At 40.4% G+C, this 20,340-nt stretch overlaps 1 pseudogene; it reads right to left on the bottom strand.

Moving 5' to 3' along the window:
- The window catches only part of LOC116397916 (uncharacterized), a 74,489-nt pseudogene extending 60,887 nt beyond the window's left edge, over positions 1-13,602 (bottom strand).
- Between the last annotated feature and the right edge of the window lie 6,738 nt (positions 13,603-20,340).

Here is a 20,340-nt window from a genome sequence, read left to right on the forward strand (position 1 = left end):
GGGGGGGGGCAATCACTTTTTCACACAACTGTATATGTATAAAAAATACGAAACTCTACTCCAGTGCAGTCAGAGATAACATACAAAAGAAAAGTTCTTACATTTTTAAGTAAAATGCATCAATCTCGTCCACATTTGAGAGCATGATTAAGGGGCTAGATCTATGAAAATTGTTGTACTCTTGTTCTAGCATTGGTGGAATGTAACTAAGTGTATTTAGGCTAATCAAGTTTTGTACTTAAGTACATTTCTGAGGTACTTTTACTTGACTTTACTTGAGTATCCCATATTCCATTTTATATGACTTTATACTTCTATTCTACGACATCTCACAGGGAAATATTGTACTTTTAACTTCACTACATTTATTTGGCAATACTAGTCACAATTAAGGTTATTTTGCAGATTGAGTCTTAACTTAATATTATCCTTTTAAACCCTAGCCCTATTTTTAGGCCTCTGCTCGAAAATTGCATTACCATACCTAAAAGACTCCACATCTGTAACTACAAGGCCTATTTTAATAATTTTGATGCTAAAATAAAGGTAACACTTGTGAGATGTATAAATATTTGGTATATTTTACTGATTAATAGTGAATGAAGATGGAACACAGCTCAAATTGAAAGGTTTCAGGTTCGCCTGAAAAAAAAGCACTGAAAAATATCTTTTTTTAATGATGCAGGTGAAAGCTCTCCCAAATCATAGCACAACATATTTTACTTCGATTGAGTGAAGCAGGCCAGCATAATAGAGGTTTGAGTATGGACAGTCGAGCCAAATTCTCATTTTTGGAACCAGCTGTTGCGCTGGTTTTTATATATATTTTATATACTATTTAACTATATATTTCACTTGTTGTATCACTACTAGTGTTCAATACATCCTAATACAGCAGTTTGGCATCATTTTGAGCCATATTGAGATCTCATATCTCTCCTCCATGGAATTTTCTCATCTCTGCCTGATTCGCTGGAGACCTTTTTAAGGCCTGTGATTGGCGGATTTCATCATGTGACACCTTGTTCAATGCGGAAGAGACTCAGGCAAGCAGTAGGTGGGTTATTTAGTAGATTGACAGAGTTTTTAGCCACTAAAAATCCCGATCTGTGCGGCGCAACCCCCATGCGTAAAATCATTGGTCCAGCAGAAACACCATTTTAACACAGGCACGCAGTGGAGCAGAGGGACTATACGGCTGGAACAGATTACAATCATTTTCCAGCGTTTTACGTTACGAAAATCACCTAAAGGTACGATGCGTTAATATTTTTTTGCTGGGGAGTGGTTTGTTGTTCGTTGGCTTTATATATGTAACTTTTGAATGGTTTGACGGAGAGGAATTTAGAGGCTGTGATTTGACTGACGGTCGAATCCTCGTGCTTTATCATGTATCCATCCACCATGATAGCTGACAGCTTTGTGATGAGAGATACAAACGGAGTGCATAGGTCGCCGATTTGTGGCGAAAAATACGTCATATTGTGGTAAATCTTCTAGATATATTAGTTTGTGTATAATTGTGTTTGCAGTGTATAAAATGGCTGGTATGATGATTTTGCGCAGACTTTTTTCGTTAATTCGGTATATAATATGTGTGGAGCATTCATTATATTTGTTTATGAAAAGCGCATTCTACGACACGCTACCCCGCTAAACGGTCTCGCTCGAAACCCAAATGGGGCTCAGTCGTCACCAGAAAATAAAAATACACTATGATGTATTATTAAGTAGTATATTGCTTAATTATTGTAGTAAGTAATAAATGATAGCTACACCTTTTACCAGCTGTAGATTGTAAGCGATTAACACATTTAATGTATCAATAATCATAGTCCAATGTTATAAGCCTTTTTAAAATATATTATAATTATTGTAAATATACTTTTACTTTTGGTACTTAAAGTATATTTTGATGCCAATACTTGGTTTTTAACTTAAGTGACATTTTGTTTACACATTGGCCACCGACCAAGCATCTATATTCGGGAGTGGGGAGTGAGATTGTGTCCCAAGAAAACCTTTGGTAGCTTGTCTACCGTTGAAGTGCTTGTTAACGTTAATGATTTGCTGCAGTCTGCTTTTGTAATTAGGGCCCGAGCAACCGACAACGTCGGGCCTGCAAAGGCCCTATTGAAACTGTAAGGTTTATTAGGGCCCGAGCAACCGACAACGTCGGGCCAGCGAAGGCCCTATTGATATTGTAAGGGGTATTATTATTCTTTTTTGTGATTCTTATTTTTCCACTTTGGACACATGGTTGGAGTATTTGCCATACCCCAAAACTCACCAAATTTTGGGGACTTGTCAGGTCTGGTGGAACTTAGAGTATGAAAAGGGATGCATCTTTCTGTGTAAATAAATGGCTCTCTAGCGCCCCCTACAAATCGGACCGGCGACGCCCCTCGGCCAGTATGGCCGATTTACTTGAAATTCGACTCATATGTCCGACTCCGCTAGATCTACAAAAAAGCCTCTCAGACCCCTAAGCTCCGCCTACTTAGATTTTCTGCCATATTGAATTTAGTGAAAAACACATTCTTGCAAGCTCCTCCTACGTCCTGGCTCCGATTGCTACCAAATTTGCTGTGGATCATTATTGGATCTAGATCATCAAAAGGTATCAATAGCTTTTTCATATCTCTTTTCGTTTACAAGATATGGACCAATAAACTTCTTAGGGGCGTGGCTTAATATCAATACACAACTTCTCAACCGTTTGTCCTAAAATTCCGAAATTTGCAGCATATGTGCACATCGCATCCTGTAACATACCCTGGGAATTGTTTTGCATTCAACCACTAGGGGGCGCTACAGTAAACTCGCGAAGTTGTGCTTTTTGTCAGTTTTTGCATTTTTCAGCCTTCGTTCTTTAACGAACTCCTCCTAGAGAATTTATGCGATCAACTTCTACTTTGATCAGGATGCTCTTAAGACCTTTGTGATTAAAAGTTATCAAAATCGTGCGCTTTCATCGAAGAACCTTGACGTGGCGTGGCGGCCATTTTGCCTCATTGTTTATGAAAAAATAAGTTGTTATAAGTTGTTATAACTCCAAGGTACATTATCCAATCTGCACAAAACTTCTTATGCATGATGCTACTTCAAGCTTGAACATACTTCAATTGAAAATAATTCAATAACTCATAGCGCCGCCTACTGGCTAAAGGAAATGTCATATTTTATACTTTTATTTATATCTCCTAGCCAGGTGACTTGATGAGTCTCAAATTTGTGAAGGATAGCCTTAAGACATTGATGATGCATCATCATGAATATTGTGAGTTTGTGTTGAACGCTGTTGCCGTGGCGACGCATGGTTCACCATGAAAAAGGAAGCTGATGATTTAGTGGGTTGGGATGATCAAAAACTCATGGAACTTTGTACATGTGTCATAGGTCATAGGCAGACATAGTGTATATGGGTTTTGGGCTTGGCCGTTTTAAATTGCCTCTATAGCGCCCCCTACAATATTTCAAAAGAGCAGCCCCAGCGCTACGTTTCAGCTACATGTATGAAAGTTGGTAGGCACATGTATCCTATGGAGACTTAAATATAAGTCTCTTGAGACCATGCTCTAAACCCTACCGGAAGTCGCACATTTTGATTTCTGTGTCATTTTTCCACCGATTTTGGCCTATTTCTAGTCGCTATACTTTAACAAACTCCTCCTAGGGACTTCATCAGATCCACTTTAAATTTTGTCAATACAATGACAACACCGTTGTGATTAAAATTTATCAAAAGCTTTACGTTTGACGGAATCGTTTAGCGGCTACTTTACGTGATTCCCCATGAAAGAAGCTGATCTAACTCAGCTGGACTTGTTCCAAACAGTCCCAACCTTCACATGCTTGATAACACTCATGGCCTGTGGATGTATACAAGCTCATTTTCACTTATACTCACAGCACCACCTGCTGGCGAAAGGAAATCTGGATTTTATGATAAACATCTCCGATTTACATGACTTTTACACAATGCGGTTTACATTTGACACATGATGCATGTTTACACACATTCTGTTGTGCCAGCTAGAGGATACAGGAAGCATCGGACTATTTGCAAAGCATCATTTCCAGCATCAGGCGGTCCACGCGGGATTAAATCTGTCTCGCTCGCGGACGCGCTGTCAAACGGTCGCGGACGTTCTCGGCTGCGCAGGCCGGAGTCCCACCGGCACCCCCGACGCGCTGCAGATTGCGAGGGCCCGTTCATTGGTGCTCGCAGCTTTAATTGTTGTTATTATTAATCATTAGTTGGGCAAATACTATAGCACCAGGTGGAGTTGAGCCCCTCAAATATTTATAAACTGTACATCATGCTAAATACACTTCCATAGGCAAGAAAAGTCTCTTGACTCTATCAGCGTCAGCAGAACGTCTTCATTCTGCCTTAAAACTGCTAGATCCCACCATATTTAAAACATGCAGCAGAGGAGTGAGGTGGAAACGATGTAGTATGTGAGGCGGGGGTTGTGGGGAAACGGTGCAAACTGACTGACCACCATTCAGTATGACATGGATAGTGCTGTAGTGCTGGTAGTCAGAGCCAACCAGCCACGGATTCTGGATTCCATCTTTTCCCTGCCCATTTGAGAGAATAACTGTGTGGGTACCGGTGTTGTAGCTGGGCTACGAGAGGCTCTCCGGTGTGTGTGTCTCTCTATTAGGGCTGACAATATGGGAAAATAATGTAATTATTGTACAATATTGTGTTGGCAATTCAGTGTGCATTTTTTCTTAAAATTCCTTATCTTCTATATTATTTCAATACACAAGCAGTAAATCATTCTATAGTATGACCAACACAACGATAGAAACAGTCAACATATAAACGATTCTTTACTGTAGGCCAGGCCTATGTATTATGATGATATTTATTTAGCAACCAATCAACGTTGAGTATTATAACTTCAAGCCTGGTAAACATGTAACATAATCATCATGGCATCATCATAACGTAAATAAAATCTGAAATAAAGCACTGCAGACAACAGGCCTGGTGTGAACATTAATAAATGAAAAATAAATCTGAATCTAACTGATCCTGATGCTACTTACAGTTCACTACTGTCTGCAATGAATCTCAATGTTGGCATTGTTGCTAAACAAGGAGATTTGGTCAGTGATTATATTTTCTTTAAAATTATTCCTTTATTTGCCTGGTAAAGTTGTTACTTCCTTGATTTCTTTCAGCAAGCAACAAAATCAGGCACATAAGCTGTGTGAGTACACATTTCTACCTAGTCATGTCCATTTTATTTATAGCCCAATATCATGAATAAGAAAAGTACCTCAATGTTTTTTTTCATTAAATGCACAGCTTTATAGATTGAGATAATGAAAAACTGGGCCCAAAAAAATGGAGGGATCCCTCTGCCAGGACAGACAGACACAACAGATGTGTGTACAGAATAGATTAACTTTGTAAAGTTATAGGAAGGACAATCAGAAAATTGCTCAGTGAGGACGTTGAGCAACTCCCAGGTGTTACTGAACAGACAGCACCTGAACCATACAAGCTCCTCTCCACAATGAAACCTGTGAAGAGGATGGACTGTACACAAACAAGAGGCAAAGCTCAAGCTCATCATTCACACAGATAGAAGAATGAAAGCATGCACACAGGGGAGAGAGAGGGAGACAAGAGTGTGTGACAGAGGATTTTGTTTTCATTTACATTAATTAAACCATTTATACTTACATAACGTGGGTATGAAATGACAATTGCATCAGTCTGAAACTTGCAAGCACAGTTCTTACTATTGTATTGTCTACCACAATATACTCCTTTGTCCCGCTGTTTTGACAGTTATTGATTTGGGAGAAATGTTATAAATTATGTCTCTGGCATATACTCAATTATGTTTAACATGTTTAATATTATAAGTAATTTTTTTCTTTGTCCCAGCATGTTACTCTACCGGGACATAGGCTCCTCTTTGTCTAGACCAGTGGTTCTCAAATGGGGGTACGTGAGATTTAAAAAATATAAATTTCAAATTAGCATCCATTCAAAAATCCTTGAAAAAATAGTTATTTAATAAATATTCAATAAAATATAAGTTTAAGTTCATAAACTGAATTTTATATTCAGTAGGCTATTCCATTTCATGCAATCTTCAGTGTTGACAGTTTAATAAATCAGACACTGATGATCTTTTTTTCAACCAAAAATGCTTTGCACTGGTTAGGGGGTACTTCACTGAAAAAAGGCTGAGAACCACTGCTCTAGACAAATGATATTCTCTGTTAACAGCACATGAAGTCACCTGCAGAGCTAAGTGCAGAGCACACAAAGTTATTTCTTACTATACATCTAATTTTTATATATATATATATATATAAATAATCAGTAGCTAGAGGCGTGTTTCTTTTAGCCATCTGGCTTGCTCGCTCTCTACATTTATACTGATGTACCTGTTTAACAAAAAGGCTTAGCATATTTTCATGAACTTATATGATAATAACAGTGCTTCATTAAAAGTATGCTCTATGTGGGGAACAAACTCCCTCACATCAAATATAATAAGAACAGCTGATTTCAGGGGCACTGGGTCAATGGGAAATAGCTTCAGCTTTCATAATCACTGCTTCTCCTAGTGGATAGATAAAGCATTGCTACTGGTTTACACACACACACACACACACTTATGCTTATTAGGTGGCCACGCTTCACTACATCATCGAGGGGGATTACAAAGCAGCCCTGACATAGCCCAGCCCGCAGTTTCAGACTGCTACTACTGTAGAGGTTTAACAACAGCAGCCCAGTGGGAGCAGTGCCAGTAATAATTTCTGATTGATAATATTCAGCATTGTAGGTCCTAGAGAGTGGGTGATATTTAAGAGGTTTAGCTGGTAGGGGATCGAGGAGGCAGGTAAATGTTCAAGAAGCTAGCCCAGTTTATCTCTTTTGTTTGCTCTATAACAGCAGAAGACTGCAATATGATGGAATATTTCATCATAGATCATGTGAGATATGAACAGTTTTATAAACTGAAAAAGCCTCCTGAAGGTAGTGGGTCCTAAGATTACAGTTTTAGGTATTGTTAAGCTCCCATCAAGGGGAATAGGAGCGCAGCATAAAAGCAAGAAAGGCTGTTACCTCCCCTCCCTGTTCCCCAAACCACAGTGTCAATAACAAATATTCAGTTATGGCAAAAGTGTTTATTACTTAATAACTCGATTCATTTTAAATTAACAACAATCTGGAACAAAATGAATGAGAATGAGCAAGGCAAAAACAACAAACAAAAATGCTGGCCAACCCTAAATGAAATAAGCAAACAAACAAAAAAACATTTACTAAATCTGTCTCTCTAGGATACCACGGAAACAGGAAAAAGGGGCACGGAACACTGCTGCTGTTCAAATGCTGTCACCAGACTTCTGGAAACCCAATCATTTTTAAAACACTGGATGTGATGGATGGACAGTAGCAGCAGACACACTACAGGCCCAACCCACAACTCCAGCCAGTCAGAGAGACACCTGAATTGATGCAAAAGATACCCACAAGACAGAGCACTCACTCTTACACAAAACACAACCATACAAAACCAATACTGCGGCGGCCGTAACAGGTTGATTTTATTTTGTTGGATGAGTAGGCAACAAAGTTAAGTAAGGTAGTCCAGACATTATTTTTCCCAGCCACGTCCTCTTTCTCTGACTGGGAGATGCCACAACAGATGGGATGCATAACCCTTCCATAGTGTTGCAGGTCTGCCCTGGGTCTCGTCCCAACTGGGCACGCTTGCACAAGAAGGCTTCCAGGAGGGTTACATTGGGCTTAAACCTGAATGCAATGCAAACCCATCCTTGTCATTATTAGATGGTCAGAGCTCCGGTATAGTATACAGAGTGACGAAATCCGCTGTTCGTGTCGCTTTTATTTCTCAGAAACTTGCCAATTTCAAAAGGTAAATTGTACACAAAATAAGGTATTTTGTTAGATTTTTTTAACAAATCACACACATTATGTCCATGAGTCTGTGGCCGAGCGCTATACTGTTTTCAATGTGTGTCGGAATGCCTGTGTCTATTTATTCCTAACGCTCGCTCTATAAGCACTGCAAAGGACGAGGAACGACTGATTGGTGCTCATTTCACTACAAAAACTTGAATAAAGAGGCAGCCTGCTAGAGGGAGATTGTCTGGAAGTTTCCCACTTGCTGTTAGCTATGTTGTATTGTGTTATTTACTGGAAATATCACAATATTAAAACTTATGTTTCTGTTTCAAAAATATATTAAAGGAACATCAGAAGATAATGGGTACAACTCATCTATTATGTAAGTAGTCAGGTTACCAGTGTTGGGGTCTGACTCTGACCTCATGGCTGACTAAGGCCCTCACATGTGCTTTTAAACAAAGGAGCATATGTTGGCCTGATGTTTAACATCCTGGTAGATAGGACACTCAAGACCTAAGGAATGTGCCACACCTAACAGCTCCAGCCCCTCATTGGCCAAAAGGGACCCTCCACCGGTTTTATGACCTGAGGACAGGCATCTGATGAAACCAAGCGCGAGTTTCAAATCTGCCATTTCCGTCCAAGCTCGCTTGGTGCCAGGAGGTCCACAAGGAAACGTCCAGTTTCAGTTCCAGACTTCTTACTGGAACTGAAACGATGTACTGGGATTTAAACTCTTTAAGTTTCGGTAAGTGACAAACTGCGTTTGTTTTTTTACATAGTAACGTTACTACTGTTCATTTGTCTATCGTGTCATTTTTATGAATAATATTTGAATGGCTCGTGCTCTTGTGTGGTGGAATGTGTGGATCCACTGCAGATTTAGTGGATTGATATGTCATAATGAGGTTATTGGGAGGTAATTCAACTGTAGTAGGACAGCACAGAAGGCCCAGGTATAAAATGCACGGCCTGCCACTGATGTATACAGTGGCGGCCAAAGCACGACAATTCCCTTTTTCTTCGCCGAAGAGCCCTCCTCTCTGCAGAGACTGAGGTTGATTTGTGCCACGCTTGGAGCTGTGCAACCGAGTGGAGTTTCCCACTCGAAGGACTGATCCGACTAAAATAAATCTTCTCATAGTAAGAGTTTATCTGGTGTCTAGGCTTAATTTATGTCATTTAGTGTGTTATTTCTTTACCTTGTTTTGTTTGTCACTGTAGTGTTCAGAACGTGTTATTGCGCAAGCATCGCAGACCGAGTCCTGTTATACTGTGTATTTTCTACCGCTGTAACCATGTTGCATTAGATTAGTCACTGCTAGTGTATTTGGAGATCGTAATCTTATTACTTTAAAGACCAGAACCACGGCGGCCGAATCTCGATTCGCCGTCTGGGTTTCGGGGTGATAGGAAAGCAATATTCGTATTTCACCGCGGTGATAAAAATCTGCTTTGTTTGGGGATTATTTTAGTTTGTTCAGTTTTATTCTCTCTTCTTTAAATCGGCTCCGTGATTTAGAATTGTAATTATCACTGTATAAATGTGGCTGACCGGATCCGAATCCGACCACAGAGTTTTTACATGATAGAGAAGCTGTTCTTACATCTTACGGCGGCGCTAAGTGCCGTGCTTTAGAGCTCGGGTTTCCCTTCTTTCTCTCTCTCTTCCTACTAACACGCACACACATAGTTAGACACACATACTGATTTAGTTAACCATCTCAGACACGTAGGTACGTAGTCTATTGTCTCAACCCACATTATGCGTCGATCCACGTGGTTACGTACGTAGCCACCTCCCTCTATTTTGTCGTAGTTCTCTTACCTCTGCCATCTTGTTTGTAGGCCCACAGGGCCCCGCTTGAGATTACATTCTACCACTGTCTGAGTAGTTCGCTCCTCATCTACACACATACACACCCCATATACAGTACATGCACATACACATATATACTGTATACTCTCACCACAGTTTGTTCACTTGACTTTAGGTATTAGACATATAATTGTATGATAGTGTTTGTTGGCTTTTGATATTATTTGTTTTGATCATTTATTGTTTGGATTTAATAAACTGTGTTATATTTTAAAGAGCAGTCTTCTCTGATTACTTGTGCATATGTGTGTGATAACAGCTGGATGTAGAACAGTACTTTGACATTCTGAGTGAACACACATTTTGAGACTCAGTTATTTACATTTACAGTTATCGGTCCATATTCACAGGGTGGTTCCCCGTTATTAGCAATTCCTAATGAACTTATTGATGTTAATAACTCCATTGAGGTTGATAGTTTAGTTTCATATTTGGTGACAACCAAACACGCTCCTTTTCGTTCCCAACACCAGTCTGATCTGGAGGTACGTGGTTTGCATGACATAATGTAGCGCAGAGGTCTTACATGACATAATGTAGTGCAGAGGTCTTCAACAGGGGGTCTGCGGAATTTTTGGTTGATCAGACAATTAAAAAAAAAAGAAAAGTTTTTTATTTTTCTCTAAACATGAATGTGTCCATTATTTTAATAGTTCAGTATTGTATGAAAGATAACAGGTATGTTTATGCATGGCAGTGGCACTAATAGGCCATCACTCATTTTTCGTTTCCACATTTATGTTTAAAATGAAAACATCAATTTGAATAGCTTGTATGATGATTATCATGCAATTGACAGACACTGTTGACATTGGCATTGGTATCAGCTGACAAGGTATGTTTATAAATGGCAGTGGCACGGCCACCCTACTCACTGTACCTTGCACATGTTGAAAATAAAAACATGAATATATGAACCTGTGTATTGTTTGAATAGCTTAGTATTGAATGCACAATAAAGAGGTATACATGGTACTAGGCCCATTTAATATAAAACACAATTTTATACAATATATATAGTCGGGGTCCCTGCTCCATCTCTCTATCAGTTTGGGGGTCCTTGGCCTGAAAAACGTTGAAGACCCCTGATAGCGCTTGCTGTTTGAACACAGTGTCTCTCTCTGCAGCCAAGTTATCTGACATGAGTACAGTTGTTGTTGAATTATTCCTCGTTCTGCTTGACCCAACATTACATTTCATTTTCAATTATTAAAAGTGACATTGCGTGACTCCCGTCATGTGGTGCATTCAGTGCACACATGCCAGACAGCCGCGGATCGTGCAGCCTTTTTTATTTTTTATTATTAAAATCAATTTTGGAACTTGTGAATCGATTCCGCATCTGAGAAGATAGGAATCTCAATTATTACATGAATCAACACCACAACAGACAGCTCCTCCTCTGAAGAAAGCACGGACACTGAGGAGGTTCCCATTATTATGTCCAAGTGTCTTCCCCAAACTGTTTGACATCTTTTTTGTATTCACTGTGGCACCAGACCTTATAACATCAATCTTCAAAGTGTTTTATTTCTAACTTAATGTGAAGCAGCAGATAGGGTGACAGGATGGGGTCCTGTGCATCTGAATGGACTGTTGCTTCACTATTGCATGGCTAGCTTGCAGTCCGGGGAGTCTGAGCCAAGCTCTAACACTCTTAATAATTTACCATGCAATTAAAATTTAAAACAAATATACAAGAAGGTTTGTCAGCAAACTGAATAAGGGCCATGGCTTTGCTCCTCACAAAGGTTATGCGGAATGCCTTTTGCTGTGGTGGATGGAGGTGGTTTAAACATTTCAGATTTAGTTTTGAATTACTAAAAAAAGTGATTGTAGTTCAACTACATATTTAACATAAGCTTTTTCATAATTGTGTTATATACTTATGGGCATTATGTTGTCAGTCTTCCCTCCCAGTGAAAGCATGGCGAGGGTTGTACTTTACTGAGCCGTGGCCTACACAACACTGTGCAGCTCTCTGTTCTCATTGTGCTGCTCCTGAATGGCAGATTTGCAGATGCAATTCATTCTGAATGTCAGTGTTTCAGAGTAGAGTCCTCTCTATGCTGAATGTTCTCAGATAACTACAGTAGCTGCTGTGCACCGATTCCTTTATTTTCCTCTATCAAATGATGAAAATCCTCTTATACTCCATATCAAATCAGCATTTTTATACATTCTGCATGTCTTGCCGTTACATTCCATTTCTTTGATGTTAGTCTTTGCCGTCACCTACACAAAAGTATCACAGAAATGTTTGAACCCTACATTCCTTCCCCTTAGTTGTTTGGTTTATGTGCTTTCTGCATGTCTGCTAAGCTGCTAGTCCAGATTTCATTTCCTATTTTAGAAATGCTGTTAGAGCATCTGCCTCTGGAAAGAAATGAAAAAGTCTAGTGCAATAGGTAAATTAACTAAAACGACCCAGTTTTGCTAAAAAGGCCGTTATGCACTAAGATGATTTGAGGATTTCTCCTTTGACAACAAGGATTCCAGCATGTTTACAGATTAGGGGGATCATTTTAAAAATGCATCTCTGTTCTCTAAGGCGGAAATAATCCAAGATGTTCTTTTGACGCTTTTTAGCGGTTTGATGAGTAAGATTGTGTTGGATTTGTTTTTGTTCTGCTTCTCTTTTTTTTCTCACTCAACATGGTGCTTGTTTGTTTTAAGGTTTGCAGACCCACTGCTATGATTTCTGCATTTTCAGTTATGGTATAACATTTTCAAAAGTTATTTTTAAATCTTTTTAACACAAATAAAGCATAGTGCAGATGAGTCATGCAAAGGGCTCTAAAATACGAAATTACTTATATTCCCAAAATAGTGTAGAGCTCTCATTTCCCATCATTGTGCCATACTCAACCTCCATCAAGTGAGACATGAGTTAATAAAGCACTCTGCTGATACTATTACATTAGTCTGATGATCTGCTACTATCAAGGGAACAATTTTATTTGCAAAAAACGATGACAATTTGCAGCTGGAATGAAGCCAGCCAGTTGGATCTAACTCCAGCTCAAAGGGTTTGCTCATTGGTGGGTAATATATATATATATATATATATATATATATATACTGTGGTGGAAAAAACTATTTAATAGTACCGCGTGAGTCCTATGATACTGAAATTAAGAAACATTGAGAAAAGAAGTTTGTCTTTAAAGTATTTATTCTCTGCGCAGAGAAGGTTAAATCGTTATACAGAATGCAATGCGGTCTGAAGGAGGAAGAACCCCGGATGTTGGTTGTGTACGACTTGTAAAGGCCTTGAGCACATGGTGGGGTAGTGTTAGGTTCGAAAACCTCTCGAAACTGTGGGAGAGCCGCACGTCTTCCAGCCGTGCCAAAAAGTCAGCCGGCTCAAATTATGATCAAAAGCTCTCCAGATCCATGCAATCATTTTGACCAGTCGAGTTAAACAACTGAACCTTTTGACATCGACAAGGCCTCGGATGGCTGACCCCACAGGTGGTCTCCTTTGTTCAGTTTGTGCCTGGTTCTGATTTTGTTTTGGTTCCGCTTTCTTTGCCTCGGCTCTTGTCAGCGCAACAACAAATGCTTTCTTTTGCAACTTGTTGATGCTTTCTCTGGCAGCGGTTGCTAGTTTCTTAGCGGATTTGATTGGCCACTCATTATTTTTCTTTCTCTTTGAGAAATTGATTCCAATCATGAGATGGAGCTTGTCTTCTTCGACAATGTACCCCAGGCTGAGCGCCTTATTGTCATCATTGCTCATCTGGTTTGGCAGGACCATGGTCTTTGTCTTGGTCCTCTCCAGCTTGTCCTTCCAACCCATCCTCCCACTTTGCCCAGAAAAGACCCAAGGCTTGATCTCGAAACCTCCAGCTTCCTGGATCTGCTATACATTTGCTGGGATGTTTTTTAGTTGGTCAAGATCATTGTGGGATGTGAGAATATCATCAACAAAGCAGTCTTCTTGGAGCACCTGACCCTCCTCGTACTTTACAGCCGCTGCTCTCATTGACCTTGCAAAGTGTGTCTTGGACATGTGGGCTGACACCGTGAGTTCCTCAAAGAGGTCTGGATGCGTTCCGCCGACCGTCTTTCCAAGTGGTCCGTCCCACAGTACGAGATTTCCAACAGCTTTGGTTCTTTGTGGTGCTAGTTGACCTTATCTATGACTTATGAGCAAATGTATTTCTTTGGGTCTCACAAGTTCATCAAGTGGTATGTCTGGGAAGAACTTGTGCAGCTGCTCCGGTGTCACATTTTTGTGGACATTTGCAATGTTGTCTAGCCCATAACAAACCAATTGATGTGGTTTGAGAGTGCCCTTGGGAGTCTTTACTCTGATCTTTAGAAGATACCACCTTGTCTCCACACGAACCTTCATCCCTCCAACTCCATGGACAACGAGATTTATTTCTTCACTCCTGAGGTTCAGTCTGCTTGCAGCCTTGTGGGTTATATAATTAGTGTCTGAAGCCAAATCAATTAATGTTCCGATTCTTTGTCCAGCATTGACTGTGACCTCGAGAAGCATCATAATTACTGGTAGTTCTTGCAATCCACTTTCCACTAGAAGGCTCGGTTGATCTCTCACAGTGCTGAAGGCTCTTGAAGCAGTGTTGGAAAAAACATCCCGACATTCTTTTGCCAATTCAGGTGAAAGTTTGTTGAAGAACTCCTCTTGATCCTTCGTACATTCCCTCCAGGTTTTCTCTCCCTCTGGGCCATATCTGTGCCTTTTCTGACTCATGCTGTTTCTTTTCACCTCAGCATTGGGGCACAGGTAGTAGTGATGCTCAGGAGCATGCTCATCTTTGCAGTCTTGGTTTTTACACAGAAAGTCAGTTTTGCAGTATGAAGCATCATCATGAACCTCAAGACACCTCTTGCATGCTCCCAACTCTCTTACTGCAGCCCTTTTCTCTCCCAGCTTCAGTGCGCGAAATTGTCTGCAAAAGTAGAGCTTATTCTTATGCTTTCCATCACCACAGACACCCTAAATGGTCATCGTCTGATTTGGTAGACTTGGTTCTAGCATGTCTTGGCTCCCAACTGGTCTCTTTTCTACTTGGCTCCTCATCCCTCAGTTGCTCGAGCTGCTCATATGCTTTCTTGCCCTTTGAGGAATGTCAGGAGACTGTCAAATCGATTCTCTGGTGCCACTGCATTTGTCCTGTCAGTGACAGACTAGCCACTCCTTCAGAGTTTCTGGAAGTTTGCTTTCAACTGACTTTATTACCAGAGGATTTTTGATTGCGCCTGTGTCTCCAAGATCATTCAAATCTTGAAGTGCCTTCTCCACAGCTTGGATTAATTCCACTATTTTCCGTGGCTGATGACTTCTGACAGCTGGCATTCTCTGCAACTCCTCCACTATTTCAATGGAAATAGCAATTTGATTGCCATAGCGGTTCTCTAGGACTCGGAAAATATCACCTGCAGTGGTATAGGTGGTAAGGTAAAGGTCTCTCGTGACTTTGTCATCCAGATTGTCCAGTAGTTGAAACTTTTTTACCTCCCTTGAACCGGTCGGCTCACCCTGCTTCTGGAGTGCTTCCCAGTCTTTTTTCTACCTGTGGAAGTCACGTTTATTTCCAATGAACTTTGGAAGGGCTGTAGGTTTCAGTCTGATGTTGGTTGGCATGGGGTAATTTGAAGTCATGGTCCCAAGTGATCTTTCAGCATCCTCCTTTCTCCTAGCCTGTATGTAGTCCGCCTTTCTGGAGACCAACTTTGGAAGGAGGAGTTGAAGTCCTTTTAAGTGGCCCTGAAAGTCCTCTTGCTCACTTTTGGGGATCCATAGTTTCCACTGACTGTGCACCTCCTCTGTGGTCTTTACCAGTCCTTGCAGGTCCTTTACCAGTCCTTGCATGAATTCATATGCCTCCTGGTTACCATCGGGCCGCACAGCAGCAGCACGGTCACACTCGCACTCTGCTGCCTGTAATGCTGTTGACAATTCAATCTTCCCAAAGTGCTTCCTGAATCAGACTTCTGGTCTCCTTTAATTTCATCTCACACTCATTGGAAGTCCTTCCTAGGTCCGCTTTTTGCTGTTCAGTTAATACAGCATATTCAGCTGTATCCAGCTCCGCCTCCAGTTCAGCAATGAATCCAGCCTCTACATCTTCATTTGCTCCCATGACTTTCTCAGCTTCGATTTTAAGCCTATTGAAACTGTCTCTGAGCTCCTCTTCAGACATGTCCTCATGAGTCCTGGTAATGCTGTTGACCAGACGTGTAAATAATCTTTTTGCTGTGGTTCGCTCCACCTTGAGTTGTTCAACTGATTTCCCAGTAGCTTGATCTGCCATGTTTAATTTCAATCCGCAGGTTGATTTCAGGCGAGAAGGTAATACTCTTCTGTTTTCATGTATCTTTAGTAGATTGTCTTCCTTCCCCAGGATTCCAGTTTATTGCTCCTGCTGTTCTAGCTAAAAGCTCCTGGTTTTTCTTCTCCTGGTTCTCCAGACTTTCCAGTTCCCCGGTCTTGCGTTTTTTTACTGTCAAGTTATCCGTTTTTTAAGTGTTAAGTTAAGTTCTTAATGTTTGCATTTTCCCCACTTGAAAATGATCGACCACCTGAAGGGTCCCAACTGGATTCCACTCAAAAACCAAACAACTTTTTCTTTTTCCTCCTTTTATTTTGGTAGGTTCAGTTCAGTTCAGCTTAGTTAGCTCACTTAGCTCTTCTCAGCACACTCACCTCAGTTAGCCTTTTAGCACTTTTAGTTCTTTTAGCTCAGTTAGCCTTTCAGGTAAAAAACCTTTAAATAGAAAAGAAACAGAAAACAGAACCCATATTAAATATACAAATTAATTTACACAGACAAAGCTTTCCTGATGGCTTGATTACATAAAGCACCAGTGCCGCATCCTATAATCTAAAAATGCCCTGATATTAATAAATACAGTTAATGCTGTATTTACAATACTATCAGTGAACAATTTAACCTCTTAAACTATTACAATTTACCGCAACCAGATAGAAACCATTTGTGGACAATCAATTATTAACAAACAACGGTATTGTAAGACAAAGGGTTATCGGCGTATGCATTTGTGAAGATCACTGTGGCGTGATGCTAATGCTAATGCAATCAAACTGGTGACGGCAGTTATCTTCACATCAGCTCCAAAGTCTCAGTTGTTTGCACAGTGTCAGCTCCCTTACCGGCTGCCTGTCCAGACCTTTCAGACTCGTCAGTCATGCAGTCACATCGCAGATCTCCACACTATACGATCTCCGTCAGTACGGTACTTGTCCAATTTCGGACCGTATTTGCTGCGACCCAGCGTGTTACTGCGTCTCTGGTTATACAGATTGGTTCCGCCCTGCTTTCCCTCCGAACACTCAGACAGTCAGTATCAATTACTCTACCAACTGCTTTATTTATTATTTTATTTACCATTAGTTTAAATTCCTTTCAGTTATTTATATTGTTTCTATTTACATAAAAGAAAACCCCTGTTTGACTTGACAAGGGGCAGCCACTCAAATGCCACCCACTTCTACAACAATCTGGAAAATCGCCACACTCAAATGGCACCCACATTCCTCACATGGCTCCCACTTTCTCACAATTATATCTTGCAACATCTCTTATTTCATTTATTGACAAAATCCCACAGAGATCCCATTTGTTTCGTAACCTATGCTTCCCTTGAAACAGATTGAGGAAGATCAGGCAGGGAAACAGCATATTCTGCCGCCACCATACCATCACCACATGCTGAAGCAAGCAGGCTTAGAACAGTCACATTATGGCTCTGTGCAAACGTACGCCACAGGCCAGAAAACAATGGGGGTATCTCTAACAACTCTCTGCCGACTTCCCAGATGATAGTGGTTTGGAAAAAAACACTGGAGACAGCAGCACTTCTAGCCACATTGTTACCCAAAATCATTGCAACAAGACATCAACAAGGCCCTTTACCAAGTCACAATCAAGCACCCTATTTTGGCGCAGCAATGGAATCAAACCCAACGACATACCTTGCATCAGTGCAAAATCTCATTGATGGTGGAATCTTTGATAGAAAGAAGTTCTTGGTATTAGTAAGCCGTCTGTTAAACATCCGAGGCACTCTGGTTTGAAGTTCAAAATCCTTTTTAAAATCATGGATATCCAATGCGTTTCCATTTAACAAGTGTTCAACAGGGTATGAATTGTGATAAGGACACGTGTTCAAGTTTAAAAACTAAATTTTATACTTGATTTCTAGCCCCATCCTCAAAGAGCACCTGGTTTTCTACTTCAATAATACAAACACAGTATTTCTTAATTTTTTTGACAAAATGTTAACCATGTGCAACCATAGTAAAGCATGATAGTTTAATGCGTAGGGCTACCCAATGCTTAAAAAAGTGGCGCCAAAGGGTCCTGACCAAGCATCTATATGTGCAGAGTTAGGAATGACAACATATTGAGGAAACACCACGACAGCCTAGTGGGGAAAACAAAAAATAGCCTTCTGCTGTGCAACCAACAATCAACACCAAAAAGGGAATGAACATTGCTTCCAAGGAACCAGGATAACATGGTGCATCTCCCAACATCAGAGTGCCTAGCAAACAAAACACCAAACCAGAGGAAACACGCAGCTTGACCCTGTGGTGGAAATGAATGTATTTCCTTGAGAGAAATCAAAAGTATCTTAAGCTTTCTGTCCTTTAAGTATTTATTATAGGATTAAATGTAGAAAAAGATTATAAAACGCTTACAAACAAATCAAAACAAAATAACGAGCGTAAACAGCTCAAATGTGTACTAACAGAATAAACAGAATTAAACAGAGTCATAGGTTGCTAGACAGCTGATTTAGCAGAGAATGTCTCTTCATCCTAAGCAGAACGAAAAGAGGCTCTCCCTCTCGACAGAGAAAGGCCCCCTTAAATGCACGTCTGAGTGACGTAGTTTCACATCAGCAGAAGTATGTGTCCATCAGTGTTTATCCCACCAGCACGTCTGTGGTCTAAAGAATGTTTATACAGTCCAGTAACCATATGTTTCATATAAGGCTCCATTGCATTGTCTTTTCTTTGGTTCTCATAACATAGGGAAAAGAAAGCATTTTCTATGGGGCCCCTTGAGCCAAAAGTTCAAACTTAGATTCACTTTATAGCACATTTACGCTTGGCATACAGTCAAATTAGCAAAACACAATAAAATTACTTTTAGAAAATGTAATATCGATACATACATTACATTTCTTTATCAGTGACACCCACTCTATAATTTACTTTGTTCTATCATTTTATACCCACTAATAACATGATTAACATATTTTCCTTTCTTTTCATTACCATACTCTCATAAATTAGATAATGGTAAGAGTTGTACCATGATTTCACAGTTGAGTCTTCCTCATAAAACCAAATATTATATTGTAATACAGAGCATATTGTTTGTAAAATATGAGTGTGCAGTTTGTGTGTTTGTTAGTTTGCATGCTTGTGCTGTATATTGTGATATATGAGTCATCATAAGGAGCAGCAACATTGCCTAATTCATTTTTTATTTTATTTTACCCTTACATAACTGCAAGAGAACAATATGAACATTTAGAAAAAAATAAATATCAGGGTTTGATCTTCAGAGAACTGAAAAAAAATCTTGTTTGGTAGTTTTGTTTTCAACAAAAATTACAAATTGCTCCCCTGACTATTTAGCTAGAAAAAGCAGCATTGAGATGTAATAAGCCCGCTGGAGGCTGTAGGAAGCTTCAGAGCCAGTACTGGTAGACCTGTAATTAGGTTGACCTTTACTGTGTGCTACAACACAAATCCTCAGCTCGTCTACTGTACCTTTTTTCTCTTGAAAATATCATTGTGAGCTTTCAGACAGCAATGCAATTTTAAAGCTCAACTAGTCTGGCAGCAACTCAGGGTGCAGCCACTGAGTGGTATGTATGTAGATGTCCTGGTAGTTTTAATGAGCCTGGTGTGCTGGACTGTTTGGTCAGTGTATGGTGTGTGTGAGGTCCTTTGAGGCATGGACACCCAGCATTGCTGAGCAGGTGCTGTGCCGCTGTGCAGATCGATCTCAGGTGTGATCCTGCTCTGTGCTCCAGAATCATTCCATAGAAACATCGACTCCTACCTCCACCCCTCTTCTGCACCACTGACCATTCTGAGCATTCAATACCTTTGGAGTTTGGAGTCGGCATTTTAGGCCTGCTCTCCACCTGCCTCTCTACTTTTATGAAAGTCCCTGGCCTTTGATTTCTATATGTACACCATCACACAGAGTTATTGATCACTGTCACGTTCTCTCTCCAGACCTCAAGATTGCTTCTCTCTGTTCAACAACTCTGTTCTGTGGAGATGCTGACGTGTGTCCCCAAAGCCTCTCTGGCTCTCCAGCAATTTGATTTGCGGTGGGCATGCCGGAGGATGAATAGATAATGGGATGCTTCTGATTGACTTGCTCGTGCTGACGCCGAGTCTAACAACAAATTGAAAGAGAAGTGGGAAAAGCGTGTAAGAGCTTGCAGGGCTATGCTTGCATGCCTGAGTGTGTGTGTGTGTGTGTGTGTGTGTGTGTGTGTGTGTGTGTGTGTG

The sequence above is a fragment of the Anarrhichthys ocellatus genome, unplaced genomic scaffold, assembly GCF_004355925.1.
Source record: "Anarrhichthys ocellatus isolate YVR2014 unplaced genomic scaffold, GSC_Weel_1.0 scaffold75, whole genome shotgun sequence".
NCBI lineage: Eukaryota > Metazoa > Chordata > Actinopteri > Perciformes > Anarhichadidae > Anarrhichthys > Anarrhichthys ocellatus.